The 24,075-nt window shown below is 36.3% G+C and overlaps 1 protein-coding gene across 1 annotated transcript in view; it reads right to left on the reverse strand.

Annotated features, from left to right (window-relative positions):
- The window catches only part of LOC124354599 (repulsive guidance molecule A-like), a 127,377-nt gene that overhangs the window by 56,402 nt on the left and 46,900 nt on the right, over positions 1 to 24,075 (reverse strand). The window lies entirely within an intron of this gene.

A 24,075-nucleotide genomic window follows, 5' to 3' on the forward strand; every position in this document is an offset into this window, starting at 1 on the left:
AGGTTAAAAATATGTAATTATGCTACTAAAATTAACGAAAGCAGCTTCAGAAGGATACGGTAGTAGAATGTTACGGAAGTATTTAGTTGCGTCAGAACTATCTGTACCAACCGGTCTGCACGACAACATGATGTATGTGTCAAGGTGTGTTAAGGTAACAAAGGCTCTATGATATTGTCCTGTCAGTACCTACAGTACAATATCACAAACTGGATCACATTCCTGGTATGAACTTTGACCTCTAAGTGACCCGCAGCTAGTTTCATACCAACCAGCTGTAATGTGAGGATAGAAATACCACCTTGCCTCGCTTGAACCGAGCAAGAATCCGATTTTTTGATAATCACTCGTAAGAAATGTAAACATAAATTAAATTATGTTGAATAAAATGTACCTCTACTACAAGAGGCGCCCATATTATCCAGTGGCGTGCCAATTCTCATGTATACAACACGTTATTGCATTCAACAGCTGCCAGACCATTTGGGTGGCCGTACTAACATTCCATCATGTGTGATTTAGTTCTCTCAATACTCTGCATATGTTATACAAATCTTTTGTGCGTACAATACAGTGCACAAGAGTTGCCAGACCATTCGGGTACCCGTACTAACATTCCATCATGTGTGATTTAGTTCTCTCAATACTCTGCATATGTTATACAAAATCTTTTGTGCATACAATACAGTGCACAAGAGTTGCCAGACCATTCGGGTGGCCGTACTAACATTCCATCATGTGTGATTTAGTTCTCTCAATACTCTGCATATGTTATACAAATCTTTTGTGCATACAATACAGTGCACAAGAGTTGCCAGACCATTCGGGTACCCGTACTAACATTCCATCATGTGTGATTTAGTTCTCTCAATACTCTGCATATGTTATACAAATCTTTTGTGCGTACAATACAGTGCACAAGAGTTGCCAGACCATTCGGGTACCCGTACTAACATTCCATCATGTGTGATTTAGTTCTCTCAATACTCTGCATATGTTATACAAATCTTTTGTGCATACTATACAGTGCACAAGAGTTGCCAGACCATTCGGGTGGCCGTACTAACATCCCATCATGTGTGATTTAGTTCTCTCAATACTCTGAATATGTTATACAAATCTTTTGTGCATACAATACAGTGCACAAGAGTTGCCAGACCAGTGATTTAGTTCCCATCATGTGTGATCTAGTTCTCTCAATACTCTGCATATGTTATACAAAACTTTTGTGCGTACAATACAGTGCACAAGAGTTGCCAGACCATTCGGGTGGCCGTACTAACATCCCATCATGTGTGATTTAGTTCTCTCAATACTCTGCATATGTTATACAAAACTTTTGTGCGTACAATACAGTGCACAAGAGTTGCCAGACCATTCGGGTACCCGTACTAACATTCCATCATGTGTGATTTAGTTCTTTCACTACTCTGCATATTTTATACAAAACTTCTGTGCGTACAACAGAATACACAATAGTTGTCAGACCTTCGGGTGGTAGTAGTAGTCTGTTATTATATGATGAATTAATTATCCCAATACTATGCGTATGTGACGATTTTCTATAAATACTAAACATATTTCAACTAGTTTTTTAACTTATTTTTACTTCTTAAATTAATTTACCGAACACTATCTTATTTGGCATAGCTTTCAACTACATTATGATAAATAACACATTAATTTTCACCTTAGGTATTGTTATAATTTTAAAACCTGGAAGTAACCAACCCCCATAGTTATTCGTAATTGTCAGGTTTATCGTGAATATTCTTTAGGCGTGACAGTTGAGTTGTAAAAGACATAGGTATGCTAATAAAATAATACATAAAATAGTTATAGTAAAAGTTAAAATAGACAGTCCCAAGAAATTAAATACAACTTCATGTGCGAAATCACTGCTGATCTAATTTTTTATAAGCGTCAATATAAGGCTTGTGTCATATTGACGAGGCCTAACTCGTCTTTTATTTATACTATGTATTTAAAAGTAACTACTGCAATAGATACATAGTAGTTACCATTACAAATAATACTCTTTCATTGCTGCCGAACGCTGTCTTGTAATTATTATATGTGTATTTAGAGGAATATCTATGATGTATAGGTCTGGCATGCAGAATACACACTGTAATGTACAAACCTTTATATAAGATAAATAATACATTTCCTTTTATTGTAAAGGTCAGGATTGCATATGTTTGATAAATTAATTTTCAACGATTGGTTTTCTTATCGAATCCTATCAAAGCTAGCACGATGCTGTATGCAACAAAGTGGATGCGGCTACTTGAACTGTGACACAGTAGGAGTTGTTTGACACTAATGAAAAAGGACGGCAATTTCCTTAAAGTAATATATAGTATATTATGTGTAATATATTTTACTCAATGGTAACCCCTATATGATCTCTGTAAATTTCAAGGTGATCATAGACTATAAGAAGAAAACAATAAGGTAACTGTGTGTTTTTATTTTCTGATAATAGATACAATAAAAAAACGACCTTTTTGACTTAAAAACACTGTCAATATTGGATTTTTATCTGCAACCATTTAAAAATTAGCAATGGCAAATATTTAAGATGGTCTGCATACATCAGAGTGATAATAATAAACAAAAATGTATCTGCCAGGAATATTAATTTGAAATATGTTAAAAGGTAACTTTTTACATTACCATCTTCATTTATTTCTTTTACAGTACATTACATTTTACATAAACAAACAGCTTGCGTTACTCTAACCTTATATTTGCAGTTGTAACAGATTTTAATATCAGTTCTAGTTGTATATAGTCTTGTACCCTCATAAATGTTTTCAAGGATACAGTAAGAAATTTATTCTATCAGAACCATTTTGTCCGAGAGTAAAACGCCCCATTAAATCAGACAACTGGACAATACAGCTGCGGTGTATAGATTAGCACTGGGTTTGCGTTGATAAAACACCGGGGCGACCTTTAACTCGCAAAAGCGCGGTCACCGGTGCGTATCGCTATCGCGATCAGATCACTGCGCAAGTCGGGCTCTGCGCATGCTCAGTAGCTCGACTACACCGCGCCTGCGCCCGCGCCTTGTTCCGCCGTCAGCTTGAGCAATGGGTGGGTGTAGTCTACTGCCTGTTGCCCTATCTCTCCATCATTACGCACCTTTATGAGGTACTGCCACTACAATTTACATGCGATTGACACGCCTTTCACGAGTGACGTGGTTGGATAGTCAGGGCCGCTGAAATTCGAGGGAAATGTATTTTGAAATGTATTACAAAGGAAATCTTAACTAGTTTTCTGGTTTTAACTTAAACAGTCTGATAAACTCGTTTCCTCGAGAAGCCAACGTACTTCTGTGTGAAGCAAAATACTGTTATGTAAAGAGACTATCTCTTCACAAGAGCAGAAAAAAGGTGTTTTTGCAATGGACGAGCTTTGCTCGGCATGAATTTTGATGCCAGAGCTTGCCTGTGTAAAAAAGTGAACCAATTTAACATTAGGCTTGATGGTGTTTAATCTAGCAATGAGTCCAATGTTGACCAGTGAGACCAGCGGCTCCATATCGAAACATATTTCTCCCACTTGATTTTAAATGGCTTTGTAGCTTATATGAACGGATTATACATGCATTCTCCTGTTGTGTGATAAGGGAGTGGTTTGCAAACTAGAATCTTCTCTTCGATTGTTTCACCCGTTTATCGGACGGAACCCAACATTTGAGAGCAACTTCCAACATCAGCCGATTTGTCAATTTGTCAATTGAAAAAAACTATAACATAAGTATTTTCTTTAAATATGAACTGATTTGATGATTAGACTCATAAATGTTTCTTCAAGAAAGTGGTAGCACTGAGGCGTTTGAGGTAAGGTCTTTCCTATAATTTATCAGACTATGATATGATCACTGCACAAAGGTTTACTCGTGATGGTGGTAGGATACGAGTGTTCCATAAACGTATATAGTGTAAAAGTGAATTGAATAAAAGGCTAATTAATTATTCAATTCTTATTATCGTATGTAACCTCCCACTACTGTGATAGATTACTTTATTAATTAATTTCATGTAGGAGTGAAACATACATATAAGACAATCAAGCGTTCCTACCCAATGCAAACTCACCATACTAAAATGTAGTTTTCTAAAGTATTTCCGTGTCTGAAAGACAATACCATTAATTTGTATACGTGTGTTCTCAATTTTATCCAAAGACGAAAAATTAAGAATGTTTTATTCTCAAATGCTGGTAAATTTGAAACCTTAAATTAAGAATTTAGTGAACTTACTTTGCCTTCTAAAAGTTGTTGCATGTTTGATACAAATCAACTCAATTTTTAAATATATTTTTCTTTTTATCATTCTTACATTTCCTCTATCATTGATTACTTGCCCTCTGAGTTATATTGAAGGATGAAGAGATTAATAATGTGGTATTTACAGTTGTTAATATGAAATTAACATGTTAATTGCATAAAACATCTATACGGCGTTAAAACATCTATATGGACTTTAATAATATAAAAATACTATTCAAACATAAATACACTACACCACTCTCTGGCCTACCGCAAGGAGTATATGTGGAGCCTTTATTGTTTTTGACAGTGCCTATGGCACTGAGGAGCTCCAACTGAGGATATCGCCCATTAGGGCACACTTATCCTCTTAATCAATGCCCCTTACATCCCAATCATCCTCATTGGCGTGGGACGACCACTATTATATTATGCCTCCACCCCTGGTTCTGCCAGGCAGATTGCCAAACTGGTGACCTCCACGTCAATCATACTACGCGACTATTGCCTTCTGAAAATGTTACATGCGGTTATAGGCTGTCATCAAGATACTTCAGATTTCCTACAAATAGTTACAGAACTTCCTTGCTTTGAAACGTGATGGAAATATAAAGTTTCGGCTAGCTGTATTGTGTGGAAGGAGCCCATTTTCCTTAATGAAGGTGAGATTCGTGTTAAACTGAAGTTAATGTAAAAATCAAATTATGCTATCTTGTAATAAAGTAAGATTTTTATGTATAGTAGAATTTTTCAAAAGTATATCTTATACTATAAAATATCTTGGTTATGTAGTAAGCTGCCGATATTAAACATCCAATGTTAAGTGTTTATGTGTTTATAAAAGTTCCATGTCACTCAAAGGCTTTGTGCGATTACAAATGATAATGAATACAAAAAATAATAATTGATAATACAAGTCTACGATTTCAATAGACTCTACCCTAAAACAACCTTTAAAATCTGATCTCCAAGGAGCCAAAATATGCCATTGATTATGTTGTCATTCCCAAACAAAGAATAAAAAAGTGTATTTTAGTCCAAACAATCTTTTTGTAAAATCTGGTGGAAGACATTTGATATTTCAAACATATTTAAAATCAAGTTGTATGGGAACGTCTGAAACGAAAATTTCAATAGAGACATATGAAACATTTTAAAACAAAGGTTTGTGCGATGCAGTTTTGAGCTACCGAATATAAATTTGATATATGAGAAATGCAAAAAATAATGTTGTTCACATGCATTTAAGTTTGCACAACAATAGAATAATAATATTTACTAATACAAAAGGCATTTTTCCCCTCTTTAAGCACTGGGAGTTACTTGAGTTTTTAGGCATTTATATTCATCCAGTTACACATTTTATGTTCAGTACGGTATGGGGGAAAGTAAGTAAATAAATTAGGAATTCTGTATATCCACTATCAGAAATATATATACCCTCAGAAAGCTGCGAAACTACCTCATATACAATTTTGGTAACGGAGATGGACATTGTGAAAGGATAACAGAAACAGTATAGACTTTTCCATTGTTTTTGTGCAATAAAAATTTAAATTACAATATTTCGGAAGTTTTGTTCAGGGCTGTGATCTTTTTTTTGAAACATAAACGTAAAACAGGTCTGGAGTGGTAGCTACATTGGTTTTGTGTGTTTTACCACTTTCCTAGTGATTTAGCTTCAGATATCGAACTGAAAAACAGCTCTTTAACATCTATTTTTTTTATTCACACCTCGTTGAAACGTCACGTTGAAGAACCAACGTTAGTGCACTGATTTTAAACCAAAGTCCTCGGATTTATAAAAGAAACACTTCTCTGTTTTAACACTTGTGTTTTGTTATTCGCAAACCTCTCTAGCCTTCGCCTAAAGAAGAGCGCAAATTTAAATCTTAGAAACGTCATGTTTAATGTTAACACGTCACGACGGAACTGACCGTATCACTAGTCATCCAGTCCCTCTTTATCGTTTACCAGAAGTAGACTGTCGGAAACCATGTGGCCGCATCACAGAAAAGCGCCTAAACTGAACCACCAATCTGTAAACAGGTCCAATAAGAAGTTGACGTAATTAACAAGTTAGGTTCAACCGTACCGCCTAAACAGCAGAGCGAAGCGAGCGTGGCGAGGTGTAGGCGGGTTGAAAAATGACCTGGCCGTGTGAGTGGCGTCCGGCCTCGGCTTGCGGACAAAACGACCGGTGAAACACCTCGTATGATAGATTACCTAATTAGACTTATGGCCGCATGTCCAATCGTCTCAAAATGGCGTCCCTGTGATAAATCTTGGAGGACATTAAACGTTAAGACCACCGAGAGACACCTCAACACGAGTGACTCGGGACCTTCTGCCGGCCTTGAGGGAATGACTCAACAAGTCTGGCTTTCCAAAAATTACTTGAAGAATGATCCGAAATAATATAAGACTCAAAATGTTGACTTGTTATTGATGTAGATAACATTAAGTCGTATTCCTGTAGTTCTACCGCTAACGAATTTGAATTATTAACAGAGGTTATATGATGTTTTCCTTTTTACAATCTGAGAGATATGAAAATAATATTTTTATTACGAATCTCGACTTTTTACCATTAATTTTGGTCATTATTTTTACACAAATTAATCTTTTATGCCAAATAAATCCTACAGGCAACAATTTATGTATATTCTGATGTCATATTCATGGCATTTATAATAAAATGTGTGTAAAATGTGACCTTGTGAGTAATGACAGATTTTTAAGTACTATACATTAATAAAAGTAATATTACTCAGATCTAGGAGTCTGTTAAATTGTATAACATTCGTGTTGTACAATTAATTGTACAATTCGTGTAGATTGTATTCGTGTTTTAATAACACATTTGATACAATTTATATTATAATTTGGGATGTGTTATTGGTAAATTAAAAAGTTCTCTCTAAATGCAGATTTGAATTACTCTCTTTACTGTGGGTTTTCAATGGATTTTTCTGAAAACAACAAATAATTGGAACATTTTCATACGTCAGTGATGATATGTAATACTGTAAAATACCATACTTAATAAAGTTGCTTTCAAATATTTACCTCTGTTTCTGAATGCCTATAATCAAAGGAAATCTTTGGACAATCTTGATCAATGTGCCCCTTTAAAACTTTGTGATATATCGTAAAGAGTGTATGAATTCGAATGAGTAAAACCGATAATATACTGTATAATAATTTAAGTAAATAATAATACATTACTAAAGCAATATGGCTGAGTCTCTCAGCTCTTCATGGCTGAACGGTTATGTCATTGGTAATAAACACTAAACAAGAGGGAAATATTGATGGACTACTTTCATTAACAAGTGCAGAGTTTGAGGAATGTTTACCATTACATCATATTATAGCCCATTCATCAAAACTTCCCCCAGAAGTCGATTGAGGGGATACATTTATTCCCCAAAGTACATTTCCGCAACCCTCGCAACAGTCCCTTAGAGGGGATTGATGCCTTATCCTGCAGTAAATCCAGAGATAACAAATTATCAGATTTGTAACTTGTCTTCCAGTCGACAAAAGAACCCTTCTCCCCCTATACTCTCAATGGGCCCAATCCATCTACTGCTGTCTCGATTTCTTTTGTCGCCAATGTCGCTGTAATGCCACTGACCTTCTGTATTGGCAAGATAGCGAGTACTTTCTTGCGATTCAAAATGCTGACGATTTTATGTGCTGAGAATGGGTGTACATCTCGTACTCAAACATGTTCTCGTTACAAGAGTGGTTTACATTTAAGAAGTGCAGTACAGTATTGCTTCAGGAAAGAACATAATAAATGAGTGTTCAAGCCACACGAGCATTTAATTAATTTACTTAGAGTAGTCAAAGTGCACCGATGGTCAATCTTTCTGTTATCCAAAACCCAAATATACTCCTTGTCAACAGTCTAGTTAGATGATTTATATTGTCAATGAACACTGAACTTACATCTCAATGACCAAAACAATAGTAGAAACTGATACAACTCTATGTTAAAATTACTTCGACATATGACGTCCTTAAAAAAATATCTGGCAGAATTAAAAACTAATCGCTTAGAGTAGTATTTGAAGAAAGCTTCTTTTTATATTTATATGTGTGAATAAGAATACTTTCACAAAGCGAAATGGTATAACTATTTATTTACCCTTTCTTCTTAAAAATAATTTAATTCAATACAGACACAGATAAATATGTATTTTAACTCATTATTCTATATAATGTCAGTGTTGCCCTTTTGACAATGTTGAGACGTTAGTTATGTATTAAAATATAAATAAACAGCGAGTGGAATATTTCAAACATTAATAATCATATTTGTACTACATCGCCTCGTCATTATTTATATTGTAACTAGCTGTTACTCGCGTCTTCGCACGCAATTCCTTTTCTGAATTACATAGACATATACTTTCCAAATAGACTTTCACCCATAAGTGATAGACACTGGAAGATACTCCCATTCGAAAATTCGTTAATATTCCAAGATGTTTCATTGAAGTACCCAAAAGATTTCAGTAGTACTTAAGCCGGCCAGGGAGTATTATCCTAAAGTCTGAGTTTGTTAGGTATCTCGGAGAGTAATATGAAGGAGTCCCATGACAATTAATTTTGAAAATTTTTAAGTAGGCTTATTTGGATACATGTAATTTTAGTGTTCATGGTTAAGAGGTTCAGATTAAAAGCGAAATTGCGATTGACTCTTATTTTAGTCTTTGCGCGGTTATGAACATTTCTGGTTCCAATGAATTGTGAATTGTGTGGCGCGACGGTTAAGTTTGGTTTGTTATCCCGATGATAAAAATAGGCTATACGTGTACGTATTTCTGAAATACCTACGTCGATAATAACGTATACACGTAGGCCTTGCAATTTGCTTACAGTCTAAGGTATTTACGGTGCCATTCTTGTTTTGCGTTGGTGCCTCGATCTAGAAAATATATAAATACGTACGTCTCATAACAACAGTCTTTAAATCTGTAGTGCAATATAATAACTTTGTTTTATTCTTACATTTAACTACTGATTCCTAATAGCACTGCATTCCTAATATTTGTTTAAATTTACAAAGAATTTTTTTTACTAAAACTGCCTAGAGGTTGATTTTGTATACAAATAGCCTATTGCAATAGTTGTCCTCGTGACAGAACTTCTACATAACTTCATCGAACATGACCTCCAGAACCCAAAACCACGCCCTGTTCAAAATGTTATACATTTCCACACGGTTTGTGGAAACGATAACTGAAAAAAATAAAAATAATAAAGAAGTTGAAATTTTGCAGAAAATGTATCTTTTAAATATCTCGACTAAATTCAATAGCTAGCTGGGTACGTTCAGTTTCAAATAAGTTAGTTACCTATAAAAAATCAGATACCAGCATGTTTCACTTCAACCAACTTCAAAAAGATTGGCTGCAAGAGGAAAAACTCTTTGCGGCAGAGGCTTAGGCTTTACTAATTACATACATTTATTGAACAATTCTTTACATAAAAAGGCTGCCATTTAACTTCATAAAGAAAATAAACTAAATACCCAAAACAGATTGCCGCAAGTTCTAGTTACGAAATGGGTCAAACATTTACTATTAAATACTTTCCATACATAAAATAAACAATCTTAAGAAAACAACGTTTGAAATTTTTAAATATTTACCCACCACTGATAATTCTTTTAAGAGTACAAAAAGTAGCATTCAAAATTCAAAAATGTTCTGCTCTAACCTTCAAAATTATTAATCAAATCAAAATTAAAATTAAACCACAAAATGTAAACCCTGCAACAACCCCCGGTGTAGTATCTGCAAAATTATACAACCAGCTAGTCAATTCAAAAGCAAATTTACACAGAAAAGTTACCTCATTATTATGCAGATGGATTTTATCGACTGCCATATAAAATAGTCCCTAATGAATAAAACATAAATAATTTTGACAATTAAACACTGTTCAGAACATAATAAATAATTGTAAAACTGTCAAAAAATCTAATTCAATGAGATAAGTACAGTTTTGCGAGCTTCTAGAACTCAAATTTAAATTGTTCATTATTGTTGTTTTGTTATTTTGATGTTTATACATTTTATATTTGTATATACATTATTATTTGATAAAGGTGTTAATACTACCAACTTATTACAATTTGATGAATGTGTTAAATGTATAAACAGTTTCAATATAGTATAGTTGTAGATAAACTGCCTATAAATGGATAGATTGTTAAAACGAACTTGGATTAAATTTGAAATTCGTTTATATTGTAAGAATTTCATTACAGATATAAAGTCGAACTCGAAGGGCAGGCGTTTGATTTATACTCTCAAGATTTATCATTTAAAAGTATTCAGATCTGATTCGAGCCTCAATAATTATAGTTATAGTTACTGAGAGCTGTATTTCCTGGTGTGTCGCACGGTACGATACTCTGGCGGGTCCTCCTGGGTTGGTAGAACCTGACCATCTAAGCACATTGCTACATGGATTGGATCGGTCATAACCCTACTCTCATTAAAATCCTGACGATCTGCGCAAATGGTATAATTTACTTTAATATCGGAATAAAAAAATAATCAGAAATAGTGTTTGAAAAGTACAGAATTTTCTAAACATTTATAACGTAATCTTCGAATAAGGATTAGTAACTATCATTTCTCATGGACACCCGCGTGACACTGTAGAATTCTGCAGTAAGGTCGGCTTATACCGTAAATACTGTACAAAAGCGGTGAAAAAACGACCACATAGCTTCATCCGTCCACTCGCTTCGCTCGACGGGAGATTATCATAACACCCGTAACAACCGTGATACGTGGAATTATAGCTGTCATATTTCAAACTTTTCGACTGTCGGATCTAAAGGTCCAGCCAGTCACCCTGTACCAGAACACAATGCTAGGCGGTGGTTGGGGGGGGGGGAGATGATGGCTAAAATATGGAAAGGTTAAAGGATCTAGAAAGGATCGGGATGAGAAACGACAGGATAAAAAAGGAATAGAAGATTTAGTGTAAGAAAGGTGTCAGGTGTGGTAGGAGGGTGGGACAATAAGGCCTACTCTGGCTAGGGCGGTGGGGGAATCTCGACCTTGCAGCCGGCTCAGAGGTGTCGGACCCTAACAAATTATATTTCTAACCGTGGTCTCGCATAGGTTCAATTCATTACGGCGGGAGGCAGTAAACGACCGGTACAGTCCCTTCCTCGCCGGGCCGCATGTACAGTCACTGTCCGGGACAAAGACCATCTGCTCTCCTCCGACCCACAATGGCCAGGAAACGCACCTTTGTATCTCGAGTCTGGGACAAGCTTAGACCCAAGGAAAGTGTCACGCCGGTTTTGTCCCTAACTCCCTTGCAGGGCTGGACACAATAGAGCCGACTCTGTGCCTTGGACACAAACATGTGAATGTCACCTGCTACCACCCTCCACCCCCCTCTACTTACAACACCACCCTTCGTGCTCCACCTTGGGAAATCCGACACTCCGTCACTAAAATAAATAACAACTGGGAATTCTGAAATGCTTCTAAAGAAGCCTTTTACTTCTAAATACCGAGAAAGGAAACGAACAATAATAACATTCAGAATATATAAATTGTTACAATAACTTTAGCAAAAAAACCCAATAAATTATGATCAATATTTTGTTTTTCCTTAATTAAAAAGCTTTTTTTCAGTAGACCTATTTGAATTATTATAATGTTAAATGAATGTTAGTTAAGCAAGACGTTTTAAAATCTGTAAATAGAGCCAACATCGTTTTTTGCAGGACGCTTCGTAAAAATGCAATATTTATTACAAAAAGGAATATTTTAGACACTTTCCTTCACCAACGTTCTTGTAAAGAACCATTCTGTCACATTTGTTTTGAAATAAATAATATAGTAGTGTAACAGAGATCTGCTGATATTCATTGTTTGTTTACTGACTGTCAGTGTGCCTGTGTTGTTTCTTTACTAAGTAGTTGAGGTTATTGGAAAACAAAACATTGTTGCGTTTATAGTAAAATGAGTACATGAACTGGAGGAAAAAGGAAAGGTCAAAAACCTATATATTTTGTTTTGAATGAACATTATAGTGATAAGTATTTACTTTGATGGATATGTAAACTAAAGAAATAACACTGATAAATAACAAAAGTACATTTCTTCTAAACTGTTTTATTTTGGTCATGCTTATGGACATGTCAAAGTATAATTTCATTTATATGTACATAATTAAATGGTCTTACAGAAAAAATAAATGTTTATTAAGACACTATTTTTCCTACAAGTTATCCAAGGTCGAATTCAAAATCTTTTTGTAAAAAGTAAATATTTTTTTATTATTACGTGTAACATAAAGATATAATATTATATTTTACTTTGTTTTATGGTTTGTTGGTAGTACAAGTGGAAAATAATTAATAATATAACTGATCAAATAAACTATTTACAGCTATTTTACCCTTGCAAAACAGCAGAAAGTTTTAGTTTAATGTTAAATGTGTGTCAGTTGTCTCGCACTTTTGAATACACGCAAGAGTTCAATTCTAGCACTGAACGAGTAACAAAAGTTTATTATAGTTATTTGCACATAGTTTGTTTTTAATTAATGCTTGGAAAAATTCGATTTTTAAGAAAAATAACAAGATTATTCGTTTGTTTTGTGCATTAGAATACGCTAATAATGGTTCTTTTATTGGCTGTGCGTTAGTGAAGACATTAACAATGTTAAACCCAATATTTATTTTCTATAATGTATATTCATTTCCCTATCTGTTTGTGCGCTAAATAGCACGATAGCTAACTGAAGTATAGAATTGACATTTTGCATTAAGTACATAAGTATCATTTCTCTATAGGCAATATCGAGTTTAATAATGGTACATTGGGGCTAGGCTAAACGTCTGTCAAACTTATATCTCCGCAGAATAGCAAGAGAGGGATTTAATTGAGCTATAGACTTTAAGTTTTGAATTTAACTTTATCTTACAAGGGCAAAAAAGAGTTTAGTGATGGTACATGTCATCTCTTGGGATTTGGCTGAGCGTTAGCGAGGCCTATTTCTTCGTTAGATATCTCTAGCATTGAGCTACTATAAATATACATATATGAAACTTCAAAAAAAGCTTGTTATACGTCACTTGATGTGACATCAACTACTTCGTATCCATTTAGGAGGAGAAATACTAACTGAATAATGGTAAAAAACCACCTCGGTCACATGGGGTCCATAGTGTACTAAATTTGGTTTTCAAAAGACTTCAAGTTTGATGTACCACCGTTGCAAAATTGAATGGTCTATGTTGAACATTAAATCTCTCAGAAATGTCAAAATCTTATCCTAAATATCATCATATTTGGTTATGATATATGAAATTACACATATAACTGATGTTATATTTATATTTAAAAATTTCAATCGGTTCTCGGTAGAACATCATTGTGAGAAGGTGAAGATTCATTGACCTATAATAAAAAGAAGCGTTTTATATATTATTTATGTAGTACATCAAGAATTGATTTGCAGAATAATTTTCATAAATGTTAAGCTATTCACCAATAGAATTTGATTAAACGTCATAAAATTACGAGTATCACGACGAAATATACCATTCTATATAAAACCATAAAATATGGTCAATATTACTATACATTATATACATGAATGACATTGAATTATAATTACTAGTTCCTGCTATAAAAAATATTTTCAATCAATTAGGGCTGATGAGTTTTGTAGAGGTCCTTAAGTCGCCAGAGGCATCTTATTTGGTAAGCGCGAACTGATCCAACCTCATAAATTTCTCAATTTACAAGCCACACCATCGATCTTATTTGTTTTCCCGCTTAAGAATGCATGAAGCTCGTCGAGATAGCATCAATCTGCGCCAATTATTTGACCAGGAGATCGATTAGCATTCAAATGAACACAGACGGGGGTGAGGCAGTGGTGCGCCGCGTGTCGGTAATTATATAATAACATAATCAGCTGATTCGACCGAGCTAAACAGCTGATGAGTTATAACGTGTGAAGAAGAAGAAGCGGACAGTTTACACCACTGCCGCCCGTACCTCCGCGAGTATGATGGACGGCCGGATTGACGTGGTAATTGCATCGGAGATTGCGGTCCTAACACGCCCCTGTGTTTTGGTCCGATTTGCATTTTCAATCCATTGCTTAAAAGGTTTACCTAAGATATGGTTAAGATTGAATAAAAAAAATTCAAGGCTGAAATGCTGATGGTTTTATATTTGAAACTTCAGTTAAATGGCGACGGTGTTATGTTATAGTACTCAGTGCGAGCCTTCTGTACAGGAAGTTCCCGAATTTTCCCCAGTCCGACGCCACCCGCATGCCTTGAAAATCATACGGGAATGTCCATGTACTTCGGTTTACCTGAGAGATGGTTGAGATTGGATAAAAATAAATTCAAGGTTGAAATGCTGATGGAAAGATAAATTTTTGAAAGAAGCATCAGTCAAATGACGACGGTGTTATTTCATAGTTCAGTAGTAATACTCATTGTGTGCCTTCTGTACCGCGAGTTCATAGCGTTATAACTCGAACCTTCGCCAGATCAACGCCACCAGCATGCCTTGCAATTTATATATGGAAAGGTTCATGTACTTCAGTGGAACTTTTTTCGTTCATGTTTAAAGATCCTTCCAACAGAAACAGTAAAGCGGGCTACTATACAATTATCGGGTAAGCGGCCCATGCTGTCACTGACCCATTTTGTTACGGTCCAATTTGACTCACTTTGAAGGGTTTATCAAACCCTTGTAGGCTTAATTTGTTTCCTATTGCCCGGCAAGCGAGACACTTAAATACGTAGTTTGTGGCGATACTGTCTTACCCTACAGTCTAAGAAGTTCACAGCAGAGGGAAGTTCACGAGGAAAGCAAGGATTTTACGTGTTTATCTCAAGAGGATTTTGTATTACTTGTATCTGTTTAGGGACAGACTTAAGTTGATGACCTTTTATTTCGAAAAATATACAGGGTATAGAATATTAGCGAGGGAGCAAGTTTTAACTAACATTATTCACTAACTTATCCACAATAAAAAGGCTAAGGATTAAGATATCGGTAAAGCTGGAATCCAGGTATATATAATATCACTCTGTAAAAAATTGAATATAGTAGATGCTTTTCATATGGAGAGAAAAAACCCATAAGGTATTATAGGATGAGATAAAGACAAACTGCCTCTATTACAAAAGCCAAATAAAAATTCCTAAGCATGATAAAGAGCGCAAAAGAAACTCGCTAAAACTAGTTGTCAGCTCTTCAAAAGTATCAATGGGTTTATACACTTAATTATACATTTTAAACAAAGAAATGAGATTAATATCTGTCGCTCTTTCGCTTTAGACTTTCTGACAGCTCGTTTAGTGATAAAATGGGTTTGAAATTAAATGGTAGTACTAACATTTAAATGACTTGTTTTGAACCTCTGGTGTTTGGACTTTTATTTTTATATAGTAACACTTACGTTTGATAACAAAAGTTCAAGTATGTTATAGAGCTTGGGACTTTTGTCATTATTGTGGATACGGAGAGTTGTGTGTGTAAAGCTATACTTCCACAGTTGGAGAGTTGTGTGTGTAAAGCTATACTTGCACAGTAGGAGAGTTGTGTGTGTAAAGCTATACTTGCACAGTTGGAGAGTTGTGTGTGTAAAGCTATACTTGCACAGTTGGAGAGTTGTGTGTGTAAAGCTATACTTGCACAGTTGGAGAGTTGTGTGTGTAAAGCTACAGTATACTTGCACAGTAGGAGAGTTGTGTGTGTAAAGCTGTACTTGCACAGTAGGAGAGTTGTGTGTGTAAAGCTACAGTATACTTGCACAGTAGGAGAGTTGTGTGTGTAAAGCTATACTTGCACAGTAGGAGAGTTGTGTGTGTAAAGCTATACTTGCACAGTTGGAGAGTTGTGTGTGTAAAGCTATACTTGCACAGTTGGAGAGTTGTGTGTGTAAAGCTATACTTGCACAGTTGGAGAGTTGTGTGTGTAAAGCTACAGTATACTTGCACAGTAGGAGAGTTGTGTGTGTAAAGCTATACTTGCACAGTAGGAGAGTTGTGTGTGTAAAGCTATACTTGCACAGTAGGAGAGTTGTGTGTGTAAAGCTATACATGCACAGTTGGAGAGTTGTGTGTGTGTAAAGCTATACTTGCACAGTTGGAGAGTTGTGTGTGTAAAGCTATACTTGCACAGTTGGAGAGTTGTGTGTGTAAAGCTACAGTATACTTGCACAGTTGGAGAGTTGTGTGTGTAAAGCTATACTTGCACAGTTGGAGAGTTGTGTGTGTGTAAAGCTACAGTATACTTGCACAGTAGGAGAGTTGTGTGTGTAAAGCTATACTTGCACAGTAGGAGAGTTGTGTGTGTAAAGCTATACTTGCACAGTTGGAGAGTTGTGTGTGTAAAGCTATACTTGCACAGTTGGAGAGTTGTGTGTGTAAAGCTATACTTGCACAGTTGGAGAGTTGTGTGTGTAAAGCTATGCTATACTTGCACAGTTGGAGAGTTGTGTGTGTAAAGCTATACTTGCACAGTTGGAGAGTTGTGTGTGTAAAGCTATACTTGCACAGTTGGAGAGTTGTGTGTGTAAAGCTATACTTGCACAGTTGGAGAGTTGTGTGTGTAAAGCTGTACTTGCACAGTTGGAGAGTTGTGTGTGTAAAGCTATACTTGCACAGTTGGAGAGTTGTGTGTGTAAAGCTATACTTGCACAGTTGGAGAGTTGTGTGTGTAAAGCTGTACTTGCACAGTTGGAGAGTTGTGTGTGTAAAGCTATACTTGCACAGTTGGAGAGTTGTGTGTGTAAAGCTATACTTGCACAGTTGGAGAGTTGTGTGTGTAAAGCTGTACTTGCACAGTTGGGAGAGTTTGTGTGTGTAAAGCTGTACTTGCACAGTTGGAGAGTTGTGTGTGTAAAGCTATACTTGCACAGTTGGAGAGTTGTGTGTGTAAAGCTATACTTGCACAGTTGGAGAGTTGTGTGTGTAAAGCTATACTTGCACAGTTGGAGAGTTGTGTGTGTAAAGCTTGTTACTTGCACAGTTGGAGAGTTGTGTGTGTAAAGCTATACTTGCACAGTTGGAGAGTTGTGTGTGTAAAGCTATACTTGCACAGTTGGAGAGTTGTGTGTGTAAAGCTATACTTGCACAGTTGGAGAGTTGTGTGTGTAAAGCTGTACTTGCACAGTTGGAGAGTTGTGTGTGTAAAGCTACAGTATACTTGCACAGTAGGAGAGTTGTGTGTGTAAAGCTGTACTTGCACAGTAGGAGAGTTGTTGTGTGTAAAGCTGTACTTGCACCAGTAGGAGAGTTGTGTGTGTAAAGCTACAGTATACTTGCACAGTAGGAGAGTTGTGTGTGTAAAGCTATACTTGCACAGTAGGAGAGTTGTGTGTGTAAAGCTATATACTTGCACAGTAGGAGAGTTGTGTGTGTAAAGCTACAGTATACTTGCACAGTAGGAGAGTTGTGTGTGTAAAAGCTATACTTGCACAGTAGGAGAGTTGTGTGTGTAAAGCTATACTTGCACAGTAGGAGAGTTGTGTGTGTAAAGCTGTACTTGCACAGTAGGAGAGTGTGTGTGTGTAAAGCTACAGTATACTTGCACAGTAGGGAGAGTTGTGTGTGTAAAGCTATACTTGCACAGTAGGAGAGTTGTGTGTGTAAAGCTATACTTGCACAGTTGGAGAGTTGTGTGTGTAAAGCTGTACTTGCACAGTAGGAGAGTTGTGTGTGTAAAGCTATACTTGCAAGTAGGAGAGTTGCATTGTGTGTGGCAGTAGAGAGAGTTGTGTGTGTAAAGCTGTACTTGCACAGTTGAGAGTTGTGTGTGTAAAGTACTTGCACAGTAGGAGAGTTGTGTGTGTAAAGCTACAGTACTTTGCACAGTAGGAGAGTTTGTGTGTAAAGCTGTACTTGCACAGTTGGAGAGTTGTGTGTGTAAAGCTGTACTTGCACAGTAGGAGAGTTGTGTGTGTAAAGCTGTACTTGCACGAGGTTGTGTGTGTAAGTACTTGCACAGTTAGGAGAGGTTGTGTGTGTAGCTGTACTTGCACGATACAGTAGGAGAGTTGTTGTGTGTGTGTTAAAGTAAGCTGTACTTGCACAGAACTGTACTTGCACAGTAGGAGAGTTGTGTGTGTGTAAAGCTGTACTTGCACAGTAGGAGAGTTGTGTGTGTAAAGCTGTACTTGCACAGTAGGAGAGTTGTGTGTGTGTAAAGCTACAGTATACTTGCACAGTAGGAGAGTTGTGTGTGTAAAGCTATACTTGCACAGTAGGAGAGTTGTGTGTGTAAAGCTATACTTGCACAGTTGGAGAGTTGTGTGTGTAAAGCTGTACTTGCACAGTTGGAGAGTTGTGTGTGTAAAGCTATACTTGCACAGTAGGAGAGTTGTGTGTGTAAAGCTATACTTGCACAGTAGGAGAGTTGTGTGTGTAAAGCTATACTTGCACAGTTGGAGAGTTGTGTGTGTAAAGCTATACTTGCACAGTAGGAGAGTTGTGTGTGTAAAGCTGTACTTGCACAGTAGGAGAGTTGTGTGTGTAAAGCTGTACTTGCACAGTTGGAGAGTTGTGTGTGTAAAGCTACAGTATACTTGCACAGTAGGAGAGTTGTGTGTGTAAAGCTGTACTTGCACAGTAGGAGAGTTGTGTGTGTAAAGCTGTACTTGCACAGTAGGAGAGTTGTGTGTGTAAAGCTGTACTTGCACAGTAGGAGAGTTGTGTGTGTAAAGCTTACTTACTTGCACAGTTGGAGAGTTGTGTGTGTAAAGCTATACTTGCACAGTAGGAGAGTTGTGTGTGTAAAGCTGTACTTGCACAGTAGGAGAGTTGTGTGTGTAAAGCTGTACTTGCACAGTAGGAGAGTTGTGTGTGTAAAGCTACAGTATACTTGCACAGTAGGAGAGTTGTGTGTGTAAAGCTGTACTTGCACAGTAGGAGAGTTGTGTGTGTAAAGCTGTACTTGCACAGTAGGAGAGTTTGTGTGTGTAAAGCTGTACTTGCACAGTAGGAGAGTTGTGTGTGTGTAAAGCTGTACTTGCACAGTAGGAGAGTTGTGTGTGTAAAGCTGTACTTGCACGTTGTGTGTGTAAAGCTGTACTTGCACAGTAGGAGAGTTGTGTGTGTAAAGCTACAGTATACTTGCACAGTAGGAGAGTTGTGTGTGTAAAGCTACAGTATACTTGCACAGTAGGAGAGTTGTGTGTGTAAAGCTGTACTTGCACAGTAGGAGAGTTGTGTGTGTAAAGCTGTACTTGCACAGTAGGAGAGTTGTGTTTGTAAAGCTGTACTTGCACAGTAGGAGAGTTGTGTGTGTAAAGCTGTTCTTGCACAGTAGGAGAGTTGTGTGTGTAAAGCTGTACTTGCACAGTAGGAGAGTTGTGTGTGTAAAGCTGTACTTGCACAGTAGGAGAGTTGTGTGTGTAAAGCTACAGTATACTTGCACAGTAGGAGAGTTGTGTGTGTAAAGCTACAGTATACTTGCACAGTAGGAGAGTTGTGTGTGTAAAGCTACAGTATACTTGCACAGTAGGAGAGTTGTGTGTGTAAAGCTGTACTTGCACAGTAGGAGAGTTGTGTGTGTAAAGCTGTACTTGCACAGTAGGAGAGTTGTGTGTGTAAAGCTGTACTTGCACAGTAGGAGAGTTGTGTGTGTGTAAAGCTGTACTTGCACAGTAGGAGAGTTGTGTGTGTAAAGCTGTACTTGCACAGTAGGAGAGTTGTGTGTGTAAAGCTACAGTATACTTGCACAGTAGGAGAGTTGTGTGTGTAAAGCTGTACTTGCACAGTAGGAGAGTTGTGTGTGTAAAGCTGTACTTGCACAGTAGGAGAGTTGTGTGTGTAAAGCTGTACTTGCACAGTTGGAGAGTTGTGTGTGTAAAGCTATACTTGCACAGTTGGTAGAGTTGTGTGTGTAAAGCTGTACTTGCACAGTAGGAGAGTTGTGTGTGTAAAGCTGTACTTGCACAGTAGGAGAGTTGTGTGTGTAAAGCTGTACTTGCACAGTAGGAGAGTTGTGTGTGTAAAGCTGTACTTGCACAGTAGGAGAGTTGTGTGTGTAAAGCTTTACTTGCACAGTAGGAGAGTTGTGTGTGTAAAGCTGTACTTGCACAGTAGGAGAGTTGTGTGTGTAAAGCTGTACTTGCACAGTAGGAGAGTTGTGTGTGTAAAGCTATACTTGCACAGTAGGAGAGTTGTGTGTGTAAAGCTATACTTACACAGTAGGAAAGTTGTGTGTGTAAAGCTATACTTGCACAGTAGGGTATTTCCCGAGGGGATGGTGTCTGCCAACTATGCGTGTTACTGCCTAACTTAGTTGGGCTCGGCAACCACCCATCCATCCCTCACCCTCCGTTAAACATAGCGTGTAGTATCTAGTGCAGTCATATAGGATATAGTTTTTTCTCTAATAACAATATTCTTTGTATAAAATATTAAAGAAAATTCTAATTGCAAAAATCATTTTATAGTTCATTTAGTTCAAAAAACCTTTATTTATTTAGGAATTTACATGTATTACTACATTTCATATGCCAACATGGCACGTGCGAAATGAAAAAAAAACATATACAAATCTTATACAATTATATTCATCAGAGTCCTTCAGCTGGCTGCGGTTTTACTTTCAGTCTCTAATATATTGTGTACAAGGTAGGAATACGCCGCACGACGTATCACCTAACAGGCTTTGTTGAGGTTGGAAGCAAACTTCATATATGTAACTTATTCCATTCTCGAGATGTCCTGCGGTCATATAGACAACATACAGAACAGAATTTGTTACGTCTCTCCGGCAGACAAAAGATATATTTGTTGCCGGTGCCCAATTCATTGCAACGCTGAACAAATCTACAACCTCCTTCTAAGCCCCAGAAATTTTGATTATAGTTCTCAAAAAACTGGCTGGGATGGTAAAGGATCAAGATTGAGTTCTCCTAAGCTAAGGGAGCTTCTAGATTTCCGCAGGACCGGCGGTGCAGGGTACAACCGGTTCCTTAACTACCGTCACTCTCGCTTATATCGACTTGATGTGGGTTGGCAATCAGACGATTCCTTCCATCACCTCACCTTTTCCTGCTTCTTCCTTCCTTCAGTGGACGCGCGATAAGCCTTTCAGGTTTAAATCTCCGTTTCCAGATCTATCTAACAACGACACTATTACACTTCATATTTCATCTCGTGTTCATTGGATTGATCTTTTCTGAGGCTAGCCACGTACACATAAAAGAGGCATGTGAGATCAAAGGCATTAAAATTACGATATTAGTGTTTGGTGAGCTTTGATATCGGATGGTCAGCTGTAAAAGCACTCTTGACAGTGACTCAATCAGCCAGCAGGACCAGCTGTTGTTGTAGGCGGAATGCGCCTAGTGTAATCCCAACAGGGACCACTGCTAACTCAGAACCTCCCATGACTTGCTCTTCTCCTGCAACGCTCCGCCGCTTTGTAACCAAGACCCACCATTTTGTTAGATTCGACAGTCATTGTTGTTGGGTGGCTGCGATTCAATGATATGATAAATGCTGTGCGCCAAGAGAATACCAGGTATCACTACCAGTTTTCGGATTATCATCTTGAAAATCAGTTCTATGGAATTCAGTCTACCTATAGGCTACTCAAAATATAATCCAAAATTTAGCATAAAAACATTTAAAATCTCCAAAATTTGAAAGGACACGGTATGAAATACCAGTTTCTTAATTTACTCGGAGGAGCGGAAATCAGTCCACATGAAAGAAAAATATTATTCTCTTAAAAAATACATATTATGTTGACTGAGCTTAATTTAACGAAATATTAAACAATAAATTATTCACAAATAAAATAAAGTAGCTCGATTTTCCAATTTTTACATAAATAATTTCATAAAACATCTACAGTATTGTTTCAAAACAAATATCTTACCGCTTGGTACCATTCATACACTTAAGAAGATGCAAGCATTAAAAATATATGAACTATATTATTTCAATTTTAATTTTTAATTTCGCTCATTGGTGGGAATGATGTAGAAATACAAAAGGCTAAGACATACGAAACAAAATGTAAGAAACTAAGTGTACAAATACAAGTGTAATTAGAATATCTTTTAAGTAACAAATAATAAAATACAGTATTTAATTATATTTAATGTTGAATGTAATAATTACGTATGATGAACAGTTTTTATTAATACAACAAAGAAATCATAAAACATATTTCCAAAATTGTTCCGTCATGATGCTTAAAAATAAATAATGCATTACATTTTTACTGGATCAAAACATTTAGTTCTATGTTTTGGATTAAAAATGTTTAGGAACAGTTATTATCTGTTTACCATAGTTTTTCCCCAAAAATGTACATGCTCTTATTTCAAAATAAATTACAAGCAAAATACATCAAAACAAATTACCAGCAAAATACATGAATTGTCTTAGAAACGTTCTTGTTTGGCCTCAAGATGATTTTAATGCAACGTATTCTATGTGAGTATCGCTTCAAATTAACTTACAGATACCTACATTATATTCTCATTGTCAGCTGTACGTTCTACTAAAATATTTTAAATTAATAAACATTCTCATGGAAAAGAATTCTTGTACGGGAGTCATGGATCGTTAGGACACGCTAACAGTAGCAATTAAAGTAATTAAGAGCGGAATAAAACTTAAATTTGGAGGCATAATAAAACACATCAAATACCGGGATACTTTGTCGGCACAGAATGACTCTAACAACAGCCGCTGGCATAACTTTATCTTTTAATTGGCTCCTAGGAATATAGTTAGATTTCATGTGACTATATTCTTGTTCAGTGAACTTTCTTTCGAACGTATTTCTATACTTACTTGGAGGGCAGAACTGAGGCTAAGGTATACGGAATGAGACGTTATTTCTGTTTTCTGACGCCTTACCTTTCCCGATAAATTGATATATTTGGTATTGGAAAAACTATTTAGTAACCTACCAATATTGCCAAGACCGTAACTATCATGGATCGGAATCTACACACATTTCTGGGACTTTACATAACTATTATATTGTATAATATGTATTTATTTAAATATGTGTAGTAAAATAAATATTTAAATATTTTCAGTAAACATATGATTTGTCAAATACACATTCTAAAAGTAGAAAATTACAATACGAATTCCACACTACACTAACACTTCTAAAAGTAACTTAATAACATTCTGAAAGAAATACAGCATATACGGAGGTATAGTTGTTGACTACTAAACAATGGCGGTTTGTAAGTGGCATATTTACTACATCTTCGTAGGTTTAGTTCCTAATGACATTGTTTTGTAGGAAACAAGTTGAGCTAAACTAACAAGCTAGAAAACACATTTGCTCTGTTGTCCACTTCATATTTTTATCGACTACTATACACATAGAACTTTTTATGTGAGAAATTTACTACATATCTGTAGGTTTAGGTTATAATTGGCATGTGTGGTAAATTGAAGGTATTAGCTTTTACTACTGGTATGTTTAAGACCATTTTCAAAACTATTGAATGAATGATATTGGCCATTGTTACATTTAAAAATTCGTGGAAATCTTTTTAATTTTTATTTGATAAACTAGAGAGATGTTATCAGTAAGTAACAAAGTGTTAGCAGTTGAAAGACTATGTGGACGGTCATTTACGTTAAACATAATACATCAAAGCCCTGAAAACTGAACCCTGAGGTAACCCGTTTATTACATTTTTATGACGAGCACTGTTTTTATGCCATCCTTATAAAATAAGTTTTGAGATCTGTTCTACAAGTACGACAGATA

The sequence above is a fragment of the Homalodisca vitripennis genome, chromosome 2 (assembly GCF_021130785.1).
Source record: "Homalodisca vitripennis isolate AUS2020 chromosome 2, UT_GWSS_2.1, whole genome shotgun sequence".
Classification (NCBI taxonomy): domain Eukaryota; kingdom Metazoa; phylum Arthropoda; class Insecta; order Hemiptera; family Cicadellidae; genus Homalodisca; species Homalodisca vitripennis.